The 15,913-nt window shown below is 52.1% G+C and overlaps 1 long non-coding RNA gene across 1 annotated transcript; it reads right to left on the reverse strand.

Annotated features, from left to right (window-relative positions):
• Positions 1 to 13,366: 13,366 nt before the first annotated feature.
• Positions 13,367 to 15,043, reverse strand: LOC311428185. Its single transcript, XR_014687609.1, has 3 exons — positions 14,984 to 15,043; positions 14,163 to 14,474; positions 13,367 to 13,516 (listed from the first exon to the last, which is right to left on the reverse strand). It is a non-coding gene; the product is annotated as an uncharacterized lncRNA (long non-coding RNA).
• Positions 15,044 to 15,913: the final 870 nt, after the last annotated feature.

A 15,913-nucleotide genomic window follows, 5' to 3' on the forward strand; every position in this document is an offset into this window, starting at 1 on the left:
ACCTAAGGAGCCAGAGGAAAATACTGTAATGAAAAATTTATCCAGAAACATTTCTTTGCTGTCCAAAAAACTTCTCTAAAACTTAGCAAGCTTTCATTGGGACAGTCTCATTACTTCATCACATTTGCTTTCCAGTCAGTAAATTCACAGAAAGCACTTCTGGCACAATGCTTCCAATTGCTACAATTACTATAAAGAAGAAAAGAATTATGACTCAAACTACTACCACCGAGCAGGGGCACAATCAAATGCAAACACGTCCCCTATTCATTCATAAGGGAAGGATTGAGACCAAAAACACAACTTCATCATGAAAACACCCAAGTGGACTAAATAATTAAGCAAACAGGTACAACTTTGGGAATGAAAGGTTTGATTATAGAACTAACTACTTGGTGGTATCATCCTGACCATATATATCCAGTACCAGATTTGCCCTCCATGGAACAACGCAGTGTCTCCACGTATCACTCTTTTGTTCAAGTTGTCAATTTTTTTTTTTTCCTATAAAGTTGGACTTTGCCATGGTAGCACTAACGTTGAATTTAAGTTCTCACCTCTTTATCTGGCAAGTTGAAGAGGAAGTGTCTGCCAAAGCGTCCTGGTCTTCGTAAAGCAGGATCTACAGAATCCAGTCTGTTAGTAGCTCCGATTACCACGATCTCCCCTCTGTTATCTATGCCGTCCAGAAGGGTCAGAAGAGTTGAAACAATGGAACAAATAGAAAAATATAAGTTTTACTTACTGGTTCAGTAAATTTTGTTACATTCCGCATGACTTTCTTGATGCCGGAATAACCTTCTTCCTAGTGGTCATTCAAAACTGGGAAAAAAATAGTCTCCCAAGTCGGGGTTTTTTTGATTTGATAATAAATCTGCAGACTGTTAAGTCATCAAGCACTTCAAGACTGTTTGAAATATTCTCTACGTTAATATAAAAGGAGTACCGCACACTTCTGCTCAGGAAGAAAATCACGGAAAATGTCAACTTTGATTTTAGATGTTGAATTTGTTGCAGTGAGATCTTCCTCATCGCACGATTCTATTTGGATTTAAACCATATTATCTATGGAGAGACCAAGATTAGGACAAGAACAGCACAGAGTTCAGCATGAAGCCAATCAGGAGCTCAAGTTTGTATTCTTTGTATTCAACTTTATCCTTCTCTTGCTGGAAGGACCTGCTTTTTGACTCTCCTTCTCTTCACTAGGAGCATGTTCCCTCTTGCTTTGGTAATGCTCTTTCTCAGTGGTTTTAGTCTTGTCCTTTGTATCTTGGCATCTCTCTGTAACAGCTGAGGAGGAAAGGTTTTTAGAGCTACATTCAGTGTCAGACTCGAGAGAGGAAGTATGCCGCAATTTCTCACCAGGCTCACAAGACTCTTTGCCGGACAAAACGGTTTCTTTTGAAATGAGGTCACGTTCTTTTGATCTTCTTGCTTTCTCCTTGTCTCCACCGTCATCACATTGGTACTGGGCGAGGTATTCATCGTTCCCAGGAGATTTCGGAGGGTCCACGACACTGCACAAAATAAAATCACATTTCTCACTTCTGCTGAAGGACGTGAATATTAAGAGTAAAACCTTCCAATGTCGAACAAACAAACAAAAACCTCCGGACTACAGGAACCCTCGCAAAGATATGCCATTTAGAAACCTCTCCGGTGATTAGGACACCTTCTTCAGCTCCCAGAGAAAGTGCTTTTTCCCCTCTTGCTTCTGAAGCCATTGCACTAAAAAAGCAAACGCATCTGTCTCCCTCCACATGCTGCTCTGATTAAGAGCCAGAATATTCAAAGCCACTCTATTTGTTCTCCCCACATAGCAGAAAAAACACCAGTTGAAAGAGTTTTCTACTTCTCTCCACGAATTTACATTCACATATCCTATGACTGCAAAAATAGAAGGCGGGGCTCAGGAGGAACAGCCAGTGCTGGAAATGAAAAAAGCAGCCTGTTTCTTCAGAGTCTTAAGCCTATGCTACTAGGAACAAAACAAAACAAAACAAAACAAGAGGAGAGGAGAACAACAGCGGGAAATTTACCTATTCTCCAGGTGTTCAATTGCGAAGCCTCCTCTGGAGGATCAACAGTTGTGAATTCAGTGTGCTTAGGAGAAATCAGATCTACATCTGAACCACAACTATTTCAGTAGTATCACGAACTTCTGTTACTCTGAAGAAGCAGTCAGCACCGTTTCTATGTTAGGAAAGAGCTGAACAGAGTCTGTTACTCACATCAAGTAGTCAGGCAGGTTTCTTCTTCTTCAGGCTGGGTTTCACTAGAACATTACTAGCCTGTAAGCCTCATGGCATCACCTTCCATCTTGACTGCTGAACCTCCTTGCTCCCTACTATCTTCTTTGCCAAGATACAGCTGTCCACATTTACTTTTCCTACTTGGCTGGACTGAACTTAAGAAGATCTTGCATCTAAGAAAGGGAACAAAAGCTGCTGCCCAGCAGCGTCTGGCTCAGGGAGGAGTGAGAAAGCTCTGTGCAGCCCCCAAGGTCCGTGCAGCAGGAGGCAGGAGGTGCTCCAGGCTCACAGCAGCAGTTCCCCTGCGGCCTGTGCAGGGAGAGGCCCCTGGTGGAGCAGGCTGTCCCCCTGCAGCCCATGGGTCCCCCGTGGAGCAGATCTCCACGCTGCAGCCCCCCTGCGGGTGGAGGAGCCCCCGGTGGAGCAGGTGGCTGTGGCCTGGAGGAGGCCGCGGCCTGTGGAGAGCCCCCGCAGGAGCAGGCCCCGGGCTGGACTGGAACAGGCTGTGCTGAGCCTGCTTTGCCCGTGACGCTCCTTGTGGAGTGATCTCCCTGTCCTTCTGGCAGCCCTTGAGCCCTTGCCAGCCTCTTTTCTCCCCTTGGCGTTGGAGGAGGGGCAGGGAGAGAGCGCTTGTGCTGGAGCTCAGCTGCCCAGCTGAGGAAAACCACCACGGCTCTGTCTTGCCGCTGCTGCAGCACGCTGGTAGCAGCCAGCACCGTCTGTTCTTCGAGCCTCAGCAAGCCCACAGCATCTTCCCAGAAGGGATCCCTTTCCTTCACGCCTGACAGGCGCCGTCTCCAGAGGCTGAGGGCTTGTGCCCCGTTTGCAAGCGCTTTCTCAGTGCCCCCTTCCCCAGAGAAGGATCCCAGCTGCTTGGCTTCCCTGCCCTCTGCTGCCAGGCTCCCGCAGCTGCTATCCCAGCAGCGCAGCAGCCAGCTGACAATGTGCTCGCCTGGAGGACAGCTGCAATCTTGTCCCATGGCTCGCAGCTCGCCCAGGGATGGGGATCACCTGCTTCCTGCTGCTTTTCTCTCTGCTCTCCTTTCCAACAGCCTCCTGTGCCCTGGGATGGCCCTCCTTGGGGTAGGCTGCCTCGCCTTCCTCTTGCTCCTTCCCCTTCTTGGGAGGACTTTCTGCCCTTCCGAAACGAGATGACTTCTGCATGCATTCCTTCCCCTTGTGTGTATTGGTGCCTGAGACAGCAGCGGAGTCGTCCCCGGAGCCAGCTGTAGGGCCTGTGCCAGGCTTGGAGGGGCTGCAGGGAACTTGCCAGGGGCTGGAGTGGCTGGATGTGAAGTACTATCAGTAAAGAATTTCTTCCTAACATATATTAGAAATCTAACTTTTCAGTGTAAAGCTATTAGTCCATGTCCTGTCACTCCAGGCCCTGATAAAGACCCCCTCCCCAGCTTTCCTATAGGTTGCCTTTAAGTACAGGAAGGCTCTCAGCCTGGCACACAGTAAAAGTGATGGCAGATCCTTCACAATATTATTTGAATTTCACGTAAATAGAACAGACTATCAACTTACTTAGGAGAAGTAATACAATTTCAGAACTATTCAAAACCAAAGGCATTTCAAACTAAGTTTAAGTTCAGAGGAAATCCAAAGAAAAAACTAATTTTGAAACTAATAATCAGAGACCATAATCTTCTTCAAATGATAGATTTTCCTCCTGTACTGGGTAATATTGGTCTGTCTTTAATGCTCATCCAAACATGGCTTTGACACCGAGTATCTTGCTTTGCCTCTGCATTAAGTCTTCTTCTCATGTGAGGTAAATGTCCTGCTCTTATGGGATGGGCCTAGGAGACACACGCGCTGTGTCTCATGATGCTTGGATATCATCTTAATTCTGGGTGAAGATGAAAGGTCTCACTGCTTCCTGAACTTGGAAGTGGATGTCTGCAGTTAAGAACCCTCTGTCTAATGTAGAAACATGAAGGAAGGAGTTTGCTGGATTGCAAGTGACAGTGAAGAAAGCCACAGGTGACATATCAAACTGATTAAAATGTTATTTAGCTCAGGGCATGGCTAATGAAGTGGAGCTGGAATAGTTTGACGACTGTAATTACGCTCACTATCACTGTGACTTGTTTATAGGATGGTAATGCCTAAAGGTCCCACTGGAGCCTGAAACAAGGTTGTGCTGGGTGCTGCATGTGCATATCTCAGTAGCGCTTTGATAGCTAGTGATACAAACAGACAAAACAGAGATTGAAAGGAGAAACGGGGGGACAGAGATAAGAAGATCTTCCTGCAGGTCATTTAGGGTATGAGCCAGGAGTTCAGTGCATCCAGCTCTCTAGTGCTCTGCTGGCCCAGTGAGATGAATGGAAAACATTGCAGCCTTGGAAAAATAGTGCTTCTTCTAATTCTTTGGCCAGTTTTGATGATTTAGGACTGCTCTATTTATTTATTTATTTATTTTACTTTCCCCATTTGTGCTGGAGAAGGTGAACTTTTTAAATACCTATTCTGAATTCAAATATCATTTTCATTGTTATGTTTCTGTTTTGTTGGCACTATTCATAATGACTTCTACCCTTCAGTGGAAGCAAAAGCTTATCATACCATAAAACTGATAAAACAAAACATAAAACAAAACCAGGCTTAGAATGAAATTTTTGAGGCTTACAAATGCAAACTTTGAAATCTAAGGAAATGAATCATTGAGTCTGACTAAGCATCTCTGGGACTGGAGTGCAGAGAAGGCAGAGTTAAAATTCAAAATTCAGATGGGAAAAAAGTAATGAGAAAAGGTACATTTCAGAGGTTAAAAACTGCAAAAATAAAGTACAAATGACCTAAAACCTCCTTCACATAGGAAATTAAACAATAATAGTAAATGATACTTAAGCCACAGAACCCAGGGGGAACAAAGAGAACAAATTAGGACAGTTGCATACTCGAGGCAAAAATAGATCAAACGTTAATGATGTCTCAAATGCTGCAAATCTTATTTCCTGCATCTAACAGCAACAACAATGTGATATTAAGGGCAGTGACAGGATTCCCATTGCAAAGGAGGGTAGGGCACTAGGCACAACATCATCTGAGGTGAAATAAAAATCTACAGTGATTCAAGTGAAAAATGACAAGCTGATATCTACCTAGCCTATTAACAGCATTGGCACACAGAACAACAAGTCAAGTAGGAAAAATACATCACAGTTGTGCCAATCAGGGCTAGTCCCCAGAATGGGAGAGTAACAAATATACTTCTGTCCAGGAGAATGTAAAGAGTGATCCAGACAAGTGCAGGCCTGTTAGTTTGACATCAACGCTGGGCAAAGTTTTGTAGCAAGACGAGATAAGACTAGGGAAGCAGCGGGTAGTGTGGAATTTACAAGATAATTTATTAAAGCTAATTTGTTTCCAGAGAATTTAGTAGCTTGCCTTTGTAGGACCAGTGATCCCCTACACAGGGGATGAACTACATCTATTTCACTTTCTGTGAGCTTCTGATACCTTATCTATGGATTTGGGCTTTGGGGCTGCAAGTGAATCAAGGGAGTTTGCAATTGTTCACACTGTTCGAAGAGGGAATTACCGGCAAAGGAGAGGTTACCTGTAGTGATTCTCAGAGACAGTTTTGAAACTGCAGCTGCTAAGGAGGCAAAGACTCATGGAGAAATGTAGGCTGGAAGGGAGCTCTGAAAACCCAACCTCCTATTCAGAGCAGAGATGACTTCAAATTTAGGTATGTTCATATGGACATGGTGGCCGAAGACTAAAAATTACATATGAGCTTTGAGATTTCCAGGTGACATAAAGTTGGGAAGTCCTACTGAGCCTGACAGAAGGATATCCCTTGTGATTGAAATGGTTCAGGTGAAGTGACATTTGATAATACAAAGTAGAGCCATGCTTAGAGATTCTCAACAAAGGGTGTTGGTTTTTTTATTTTATTTTATTTTTTTTTTTTTTGTCATGTTTGCTATATGGCAGTCAGGAGTTTAAAACAAACAATAAAACAACAAAACCCCATGTTCATGCACTCTTAACAGAAGAACTGAAAAAGTTAAGTGGTTATATGGTATGTATGGCTATTCTTTTTTTTTTTTTTTTTTTTTTTTTTTCTCCAGTATAAATATACCTGACAGGGCAGCCCTGCCACACATTTAAGACATGAGGCAAAATTCTGCCACTTGTATTCACATTGAACTTAGGAGGAAGTGTTCAGAAGACAGAAGGAACAAGTTGCCTATTGTGTGGAAGGGAATTAAAGGACATCATTCTGCTCAGCCAGATGCCAGTTGAGAGAAAAATATGATGTCTCTGTGAAAATGCATTTCTTGAGTAAATATCAAGGAGAATTAGGAAATGTGTAAGTTGGGAGATACATCTGAAATGATGATTGCAGTTGGCTTATGAGGAACTTTGGACAGGAAATTGGTAGAAACTTCCCATTTTAAGAATAAAGTGCACCATAGATATGAAGTCAGCATTCACCTAAAGAGTAGAGGCCAACTCAAAGCCCCCACAACAAAGCAGTGGACAAACCAGAACACTAACATGTTGTGGTCTAGAGTCACACAGATATACGTAAGTTTACTATACCTAAACATCTGAGGGGTTCCTTTGAGAGGCGGAGGGCTTGTGCCCCATTTCCATTTCCACTCTCAGTGTCCCCTGCCTCAGAGAAGGATCCCAGCTGCTTGGCTTCCCTGGCCTCTGATGCCAGGCTACCAGAGCAGGTATCCCAGCATCGCAGCAAACAGGTGACAATTTGAGTGCCACAGCAGTCCTCATTGCGAGCTGGACGCTCAGGGCACTTGCGGCCACCCACCTTTGTGAGCTCCAAGGCTGACAGTGACTCTCTGCTGAGCTGCCACGGCTCTCGGGTGTCCCGGTGACAGAGCTTTCGGCGCTAAGCTGACTGCCAGGAGAAAAGGCTGCCGTGAAATGGCTGCTCCACAATGCCAGGAGCAAGGTCTGCTGGGCTGGGGGTTCGCAGGAGAGCTCGGCCTTGAGCCTGGCAAATGCGCCTGGAAGCCAGGGACGGCCTTGGTGTGCAGCTGGACACCTGGGCCTGAGAAAGCAAGGTCTCTTTCCAGACACTTGGCACCATCGTCACCCAGTGGCTGTCTCAGGGGGACGAGAGAAATGCACAGCATCTCTTGCTGCCCTGCAGTGCTGCTGTCCTACGCCCTTGGGGGTCTGCGGGATAGAAAAAGGGACGTATTTTGACCCAAAACCCAGCTCCTTTCTATCAAAAGCATCACGTCCTCCTGTCTTTCTTGTATTTGGCTATGACTTTAGGAATCCCTGCAATCCCTGCAGCTGTGTCCCCTGCCAGCTTCTTGTGTGCCCCAAGCATCCTCGCTTGCAGGGCAGTAGAAGATGCAGAAAAGGCCTTGCCTTAGTGGAAGCACTGCCCTGCAGGAGCTCCAACATCCCTCTCAGCAGCATGCTGTAGACCCCAAATGCCCCCGAAAGGGCACATTTCAGCTACTGGGAAGGAAATGAGCTCGCTCAAGGTGAGCTACCCGCTCAAGGCCCAGGTGTCTGTGAGGCAGTGTTGGCAAGGAGTCCTGTTGTGTGAGTCTGTTCTTTGTGGGTGCTCCGTCCCCACAAGGCTTGCTTTTCAAGGCCCAGGAGAGTCTTGTGGGCACTGGCCTGGGGTCCCAGGCTGAGCCAGCTGCTGGCTGGCAATCAGGGAGGCTCGCTCGGTGTCTTGGCTTGGGTTTGCGTGGCCAGGCTGTGGGAGCGGGGGGCTGCAGGGGTGTCCTCTGTGAGGAGAATGCAGCAGCTGCCCCATGGGAGCTCAGGGCCGCTGCCAGGAGGCTCCTTCCAGGAGGGACCCACCCGCTGCTGCCCAGAACACAGAGCAAAAGGATGATGTTTGCGCCTGGGGGAGAGCCCATCTAAGAAAGGGAACGAAAGCTGCTGCCCAGCAGCGTCTGGCTCAGGGAGGAGTGAGAAAGCTCTGTGCAGCCCCCAGGGTCTGTGCAGCAGGAGGCAGGAGGTGCTCCAAGCTCACAGCAGCAGTTCCCCTGCGGCCTGTGCAGGGAGAGGCCCCTGGTGGAGCAGGCTGTCCCCCTGCAGCCCATGGGTCCCCCGTGGAGCAGATCTCCACGCTGCAGTCCCCCTGCGGGTGGAGGAGCCCCCGGTGGAGCAGGTGGCTGTGGCCTGGAGGAGGCCGCGGCCTGTGGAGAGCCCCCGCAGGAGCAGGCCCCGGGCTGGACTGGAACAGGCTGTGCTGAGCCTGCTTTGCCCGTGACGCTCCTTGTGGAGTGATCTCCCTGTCCTTCTGGCAGCCCTTGAGCCCTTACCAGCCTCTTTTCTCCCCTTGGCGTTGGAGGAGGGGCAGGGAGAGAGCGCTTGTGCTGGAGCTCAGCTGCCCAGCTGAGGAAAACCACCACGGCTCTGTCTTGCCGCTGCTGCAGCACGCTGGTAGCAGCCAGCACCGTCTGCTCTTCGAGCCTCAGCAAGCCCACAGCATCTTCCCAGAAGGGATCCCTTTCCTTCACGCCTGACAGGCGCCGCCTCCAGAGGCTGAGGGCTTGTGCCCTGTTTGCAAGCTCTTTCTCAGTGCCCCCTTCCCCAGAGAAGGATCCCAGCTGCTTGGCTTCCCTGGCCTCTGCTGAAAGGCTCCCGCAGCTGCTATCCCAGCAGCGCAGCAGCCAGCTGACAATGTGCTCGCCTGGAGGACAGCTGCAATCTTGTCCCATGGCTCGCAGCTCGCCCAGGGATGGGGATCACCTGCTTCCTGCTGCTTTTCTCTCTGCTCTCCTTTCCAACAGCCTCCTGTGCCCTGGGATGGCCCTACCTTGGGGTAGGCTGCCTCGCCTTCCTCTTGCTCCTTCCCCTTCTTGGGAGGACTTTCTGCCCTTCCGAAACGAGATGACTTCTGCATGCATTCCTTCCCCTTGTGTGTATTGGCGCCTGAGACAGCAACGGGGTCGTCCCCGGAGCCAGCTCTCAGGGCCTGTGCCAGGCTTGGAGTGGCTGCAGGGAACATGCCAGGGGCTGGAGGGGCTGCAGGGAACATGCCAGGGGCTGGAGGGGCTGCAGGGAACATGCCAGTGTCTGGAGGGGCTGCAGGGAACATGCCAGGGGCTCAAGGGTCTGCAGGGCGAGTGAAAGGCTTTGAGGTGCCTCAGGTCCTGCCGCAGTGGTTGAAGTCGATGCAGGGAACATCAGAGTTGTTGGAGGGATTGCAGGTAAAATGCCAGGGCTTGCAGGAGCTGCAGGCTGCGTCACAGCTTTGCATCAGGTCAAGACGCATTTTCCTAGAACCATACATTTCCTCCTGAAGGGGCTGAAGAGCATGGAATGGTCTTCAAAATGCATAGAGCAGACCCCGGCAAACGTACAGCTGCTTCTAGGAAGTATGTAAATTTTGTTTTTCTGGTTGTTAACATTGTTTCACAACAACAGATGCAAAGATGTATCTTGAGTTGAGGGCAAAGGTGACCTTGGATCTGAAGCACACAGGCGTTCGCTAGTGTCCCCCCATCCGGAGTGAATCCAGAATGACTCGGAAGGAAAAATAAAGTCCAAACCAGTGCGTTGTGTTAAAGAGAGTTTAATAGGGTAGAAAAGGAATAAAAACCAACAAAATAATAAATAATGATACTTATAGTTTATAAGATATTAATATATAAAAATATTTAATACTATTAAATACTTATAATTTTATAATAATAAAACAATGCCATACTGTACAACACAGTCAATAAAGTGGATTTAATTAAATAAATAAGAAAACCAATAAATTAAATGAAAATTAAAAAATTTAAATTTAATACAAATAAAACCCATTTGTCCCATTCCAATGAATTGCTATCCCCATCATCACTTCCCATCCCACTGATCATTTGCTATCCCAAAGACCTCCCAGTTCTTATCCCCTTGGCATGCCAGTGCAAGAAGAGCTGCAGGCAGAGGCCTTGCTGAGTGACCACCTAAGGAGAGGAATTTAATCCAGAAGGCAGGAAAGAAGAGCAATGCCCCGAAAGAAGAAGCAAGTCTTGTCTCTCAGCCCTTTGGTGTCCCAAGCAGCAGTTGCCATGGCCAAGCTTTCCCAGCCCAGCTGCTGCCAGCATCTCCCCAGCTTGCCATTGCCACCTTCCTGGGTGAGGCGCGCGCGCATTTGCCATTGGCGCTGTTGCCATCCCTGAGAGTGGGAAGCCCATCCCCTAGCTCCAGCACGAGAGAGGGGAGAGGGCAAGCGAGAGGGGCAAGGGCTGAGGAGCGTGGCTGAAGCTGGAGCAGGTGCCTGCAGAGGTCTCTGTGCCTGCCTGGGTGCTGCGGGGGCCGTCGAGGAGAAGCCCGAGGTCGGTCACGGGTAGCTGTAATAGTAGGCTATGGCGTGGTCCTTCTGCCGCTGCACGAAGAATTGCACAGGGCCGATCTTGCACGCTGCCGCTCCTCCTGGGCCAGCTTCTTCAGGCGCTCCCGCTCGGGACGCTGCTGCGGCATGATGGGCACCGACTCCTCCTGCTCCTCCAGCGGCGTGGGTGCTGTGTCGCGGCCCGCCCAGGGCCCCACGCAGGGCACGTAGTCCACGCGGAGCTGCGCCGGACGCTGCAGCGTGCGCGGCTGCGTGGGCAGAGCCAGACGCTGCACTTGGCCCCCTGCGGCTGGCAGGCCCCACACTCTGGGCGCCTGCTCTGGGGGAGCTCTCTGTGCTCCTGTGCTGCCTGGTGGTGCCGGCAGCGCCTGGGCCTTGTGGCCAGCTGGGGGCCGGGGGGCAGCGGGCACAGCGCTGGAGCCTGGCAGCGTCGGCCGGGCCCTGGGCATGCCGCTGGAGGTGGGCTGCGGCTGCACACAGGGCGGCTGGCGCACTGGCCCCAGCGCCTTGGCCCTGGCCCCCAGCGGCTGCAAAGTCTCGCTGGGGGTCTTTGTCCCCGGCTGCTGGCGCTGCAGCGTCTTGGCCCCGCTGGCTTGGGGCCGGAGCCTGTCCTGGGGCCGCACGGCACGGGCACGGGCACGGGCACGGGCATGGGCACGGGGCTTCATGGGGAGGGGCTCCGGCAGCAGCCGCGCTCTGCAGAGAGGCGGCGCTGCTGCTCCATGCCCCCCAGCAGCCCCCGGGCTTCGCGCTCTCTTGCTGGGCGCCCTGGTGCTGTCGCTCGCTGGCTGCTGCCTGCCGCTGCCCGCTTGGCTGCTGCTGCCAGGCAGCGCGCTGTGGCCAGCCGTCTTGCCCTGGCGCAGCGTCTTGGGGCCTTGGCCAGCCTGGCCCAGCAGCAGCGTCTTCTCCTTGCCGGGGGTCTTGTCCGTTGTGGGCCTCCTGTGCTGGGAGCTCTGCGCTGTGCTGGGGGTGCTGGTGGGCGCGGGGCGCTTGGCCCCCCACTTGGTGCCGGTGGGCGCAGGGGCAGGCGGGGGGCTCTGGAGGGGACTGCGAGGGGGACTGGGCAGGGCTCTCCTCAGGGCTGGGAGAAGTTGAGGCCTCTTGAGGGGAGCCAAGGGAGGCTGGGGCAGGGTTCTCTTGCGGGCAGGGATGAATTCCTGCTGGGGGGGCCTTTTGGGGAGAGGCTTGGGCAGGGGTCTCCTGCGGGCAGGGTCGGGGGGGCTCTGGAGGGGACTCAGGTGAGGCTTGGGCAGGGCTCTCCTGAGGGCAGTGAGGAAGTCAGGGTCGGGGGGGCTCTGGACAGGAGCCGAGGGAGGCTTGGGCAGGGGTCTCCTGCGGGCAGGGTCGGGGGGGCTCTGGAGGGGACTCAGGCGAGGCTTGGGCAAGGCTCTCCTTAGGGCAGTGAGGAAGTCAGGGTCGGGGGGGCTCTGGACGGGAGCCGAGGGAGGCTGGGGCAGGGTTCTCCTGCGGGCAGGGATGAATTCCTGCTGGGGGGGCCTTTTTGGCAGGGCTCTCCTGAGCTGGGGCAGGGCTGCAGGCTTGAGGGGGGAGCTGAGTGGCGGCACAGCAGCTGCAGGGGGCTGCAGCGCCCGCCCAGCCTGCACCTTGTCGGGGTGCAGCCCAGGGGTTGAGGGGACCTCACCCAGCGCTCTGGTGGCTGCCAGTCCCTGCGTACTCAGCTCCTCGATGTCCTCGCAGAGGTCGGGCAGCTGCGAGAGGAAGCGGCTGAGGGCAGGACTGCTGGGCAAATCGGGGAAGGCGTCCTGGGGCTCCACGGCATCCAGGCAGCTGAGCTGCGCCTCCAAGCCGGAGCTGTCCAGGTCGGCCGGGAGCTGGTCCTGCACGTGCTGCAGCTGCTGGCTGTCCCCTGCCAGCTGGGGAAAGGCCTCAGTGAAGGCATCGGGGCCCAGCTCCAGCAGCTCCAGGGGCTCCTCAGGCACCTCTGCAAGTGTCGCCTCTGAGGAAAAAGCAAGCCAATGCAATCCCCCAGGCATCCCCCGATGCCAGCTTTGCCATGGCTCCTGGGTGTGGGGCACCCAGCGGCCGGCTGGGCCAGCCCCAAACTCACCGTCGGGCGTCGCCGTCTGGGTGCTGGCGGTCCTTGGAGCCTGGGCAGGCTTGGGGGCAGTGGGGCCAAGCAGCGGGGGCCCCTGGTCCTCGCTGAGCCCCACGGCGTGCAAGCAGGGCTCCGGCAGCTGCCCCCGGCTGCTGCTCAGGGTGCAGGGCGCGGGGAGCGCCTGCGCCCGCAGCGGAGGCCCCGGCACTAGGAGTGGGGGGGGGCCGGGGTGGGCAGGAGCCTGCAGCAGGCAGGTGCCTGCGGGGTGCAGGAGCTCCCCTTGGAGCACGGCCCTGGGCCCCAAGCAGAGGGGATCCTGGGGCACCAGCGTCTCCGTCAGCAGGGGCTGTCCCCACTGGGAGACACTGGGGGCACAGGGAGGAGCGGTGTGGGGGAGCTGCCCCACAGCAGGGAGCTGCCTCCCGGCGGGGAGCTGCACCAGCTGCAGCTGGTGCCCCATGGTTGGGAGCTGCACCAGCTGCAGGTTTTGCTCCACAGCGGGGAGCTGCACCAGCTGCAGGTTTTGCCCCACAGCGGGGAGCTGCACCAGCTGCAGCTGGTGCCCCATGGCGGGGAGCTGCCCCACAGCAGGGAGCTGCCCCCCGGCGGGGAGCTGCCCAAGCTGCAGGTGGTGCCCCTGGGCTGGGAGGTGCCCCCCAGGTGGCAGCTGCACCCCGGCGGGGAGCTGCAGCACCTGCCCCTGGACCCCCGGCACCACGTGCCAGACGGTGGCCTGGGGCAGCGTGGAGGGGAGGGTGGGTACCTGCGGGGGCTGCAAGGGCAGCGCCGTCGCTCCGGGGAGGGAGGGCAGCAGCCAGGCAGCCACCGTTGGCGGCACGGCTGGGACGACGAAGGGGGAGTTTTGCGTCTGCGCAAGCCGCGGAAGCCGTCTGGGGAAACCCTCTGTGGGAAAAAGGCCGCTGGGCTGAGCTCTGGGGCGCTGGGCTCGCCAGCAGGGCCGCAGCCCCGGGAGGAGCGGGAGCCGGCTGCTGGACCTGCCATGGTGGCTGGAGAGTGGGGCGGTTGCTTGGGGAACCCGGGCAACGGGGGTTCCGTCCCAACGGCTCACCAGCCCCTCGCCGACATCTTGGGGAGGACTGCAGGCTTTGGACCCAAGCAGGCTGCCCAGCGCAAGACTTGGCCATGTTCATTAGAACATTACTAGCCTCTAAGCCTCATGGCATCACCTTCCATCTTGACTGCTAAACCTCCTTGCTCCCTACTATCTTCTTTGCCAAGATACAGCTGTCCACATTTACTTTTCCTACTTGGCTGGACTGAATTTAAGAAGGGAGCTTGCAACTCTTCCTCTTGTTTGCCACTTCATCATCAAACCAAATGAAAACCATTTGCCTTTAACCTCTTTATTTCAGGCCTTCTTTCCTAGTGGCCATTCAAAACTGGGAAAAAAATAGTCTACCAAGTGGGTTTTTTTTTTGATTTGATAATAAATCTGCAGACTGTTAAGTCATCAAGCACTTCAAGACTGTTTGAAATAATCTCGAGATTAATATAAAAGGAATTCCTCACACACGCTGCAGCCGCTTACCTTTAGTATAGTCGTTGGATGCGATGGAGCAGTATTTCTTGCTTTCGCCTGCACTGGAAGTCTTCCCTTCCTTGTAAGGTTGTTTACTGCTCTCACTTCTGCATTATTCACATGAAGAGCCATCTGGAGGATGGGATTCTTCCTTCTTCTCCCGCGTTATCTTCTGGAAACGAGGATCTAAGTGTTCCAAGGAGCCTTTCCCTTTCCTGGTGTTTCTCCTTTTTCTTCTTTTTCTTCTCCTTTTTCTTCTTTTTCTTACGCTTGCGATTGGCATTGTCAAAGTGGAGCGCACAGAAACACAAATCATGAAGTCTGAAAGAAACATGCAAGTTAAAAAGGGAAAAAAAGATGTGGCACTTGTTGCCTATATGAAACTTGATTTATTTTACCACAGGTGATGATTTGCAGCATGTCAGCTATTTTGTGGTGCTTTGTGCACACGCAACTTACTTTAGATGCAGCAAACTTAAGCCGTCAGATTGAAGGACCATAGGTCCTGGTTTGTACACAGATCATTAACAACGGCTAGCTCTGGAATATGTGCAAGCAGAAAAAATCTTTTAACCTAATCTGGAATGGTGTACGGATGTGATTCGAACTATGTGGTCCAAAGCTAGTGCTCTGACACAATTCAGCAAGAGCTTTCCTGTCTTCACTGATCAACCTAACAACATGATCCCCAGCCAGCTGGTGCTATCTAAAGAACTTAGAAACTACCAGAAAAAAAAAAAAAAAAAAAAAAAAAAAAAAAAAAAGACATGAGAAGCACCCAGAAAAGAATTAGGATAAAAAATGCGGAGTATGCTGGAATCCTTGCTTACTTGGAATCCTTCTCTCCATCTTTATCCTTAGACTTCTGTTTCTTCCAGAACTTGTGATATTTTTGCATTTTTTTCACCACCTAAAAGCTCCTTTTCTATCTTTCTGTCTTTCCTTTCTATTTCACTTTCACTACCTTCTGCACGGGTATATTTTCTTTTTCTGTTTCCTTCTGTTTCATTTTTCTGGCGACAGATCTCCAAATGAGCTGACACAGGTGGAAGCACATGTCTTTCACGAGAATGTCTTCCGGAATGTTGCTGAGGTACCGAGCAACGATGCAAGTCTGCTCGGGGTGTGCTAAAGCGACGTACATCTTCCTCTCTCAAGAGGGAACCGTGAGGCCATCCGCTTTTGTAATGATAATGCTTATGTGACCTGCTGTAGTAAGTTGCAGTCGATCTGTCAAAGGCTGCATCGCCGTGAGAGAACTTTCTCTCTCTACTGTCTCCTGTCGCATGAGGTGAATAGTAATCCTTGTAATAGCCACATCTTTCCCATCTCCGTGCTTCGTCTCGATAGTATCTTTCTCTGCTCCAACTTCTTTCCCCTTTGGATCGGTAGTATCTATTGCTACCTTGTTCTGATCTTCCTCCGCTGCCAGATCTGTACTTTGAATATTTGACTGCTCTTCTGCCATTCTCAGGGCTGTTTCTTTCACGAGGGAAAGATCTGTACCTGCTTCCCTCCCAGTACTCCTGCTTGTGACTCTTTTGCTCAACAAATTCCACGCTCTGAGAACACCTCCTCTTGCTGGAAGGACCTGCTTTTTGACTCTCCTTCTCTTCACTAGGAGCATGTTCCCTCTTGCTTCGGTAATGCTCTTTCTCAGTGGTTTTAGTCTTGTCCTTTGTATCTTGGCGTCTATCTGCAATAGCTAAGGAAGAAAGATTGTTAGAGCTACATTCAGTGTCAGACTTGAGAGAGGAAGT

Source organism: Aythya ferina (genome assembly GCF_964211825.1).
Source record: "Aythya ferina genome assembly, contig: HAP1_SCAFFOLD_36, whole genome shotgun sequence".
Taxonomy (NCBI): domain Eukaryota; kingdom Metazoa; phylum Chordata; class Aves; order Anseriformes; family Anatidae; genus Aythya; species Aythya ferina.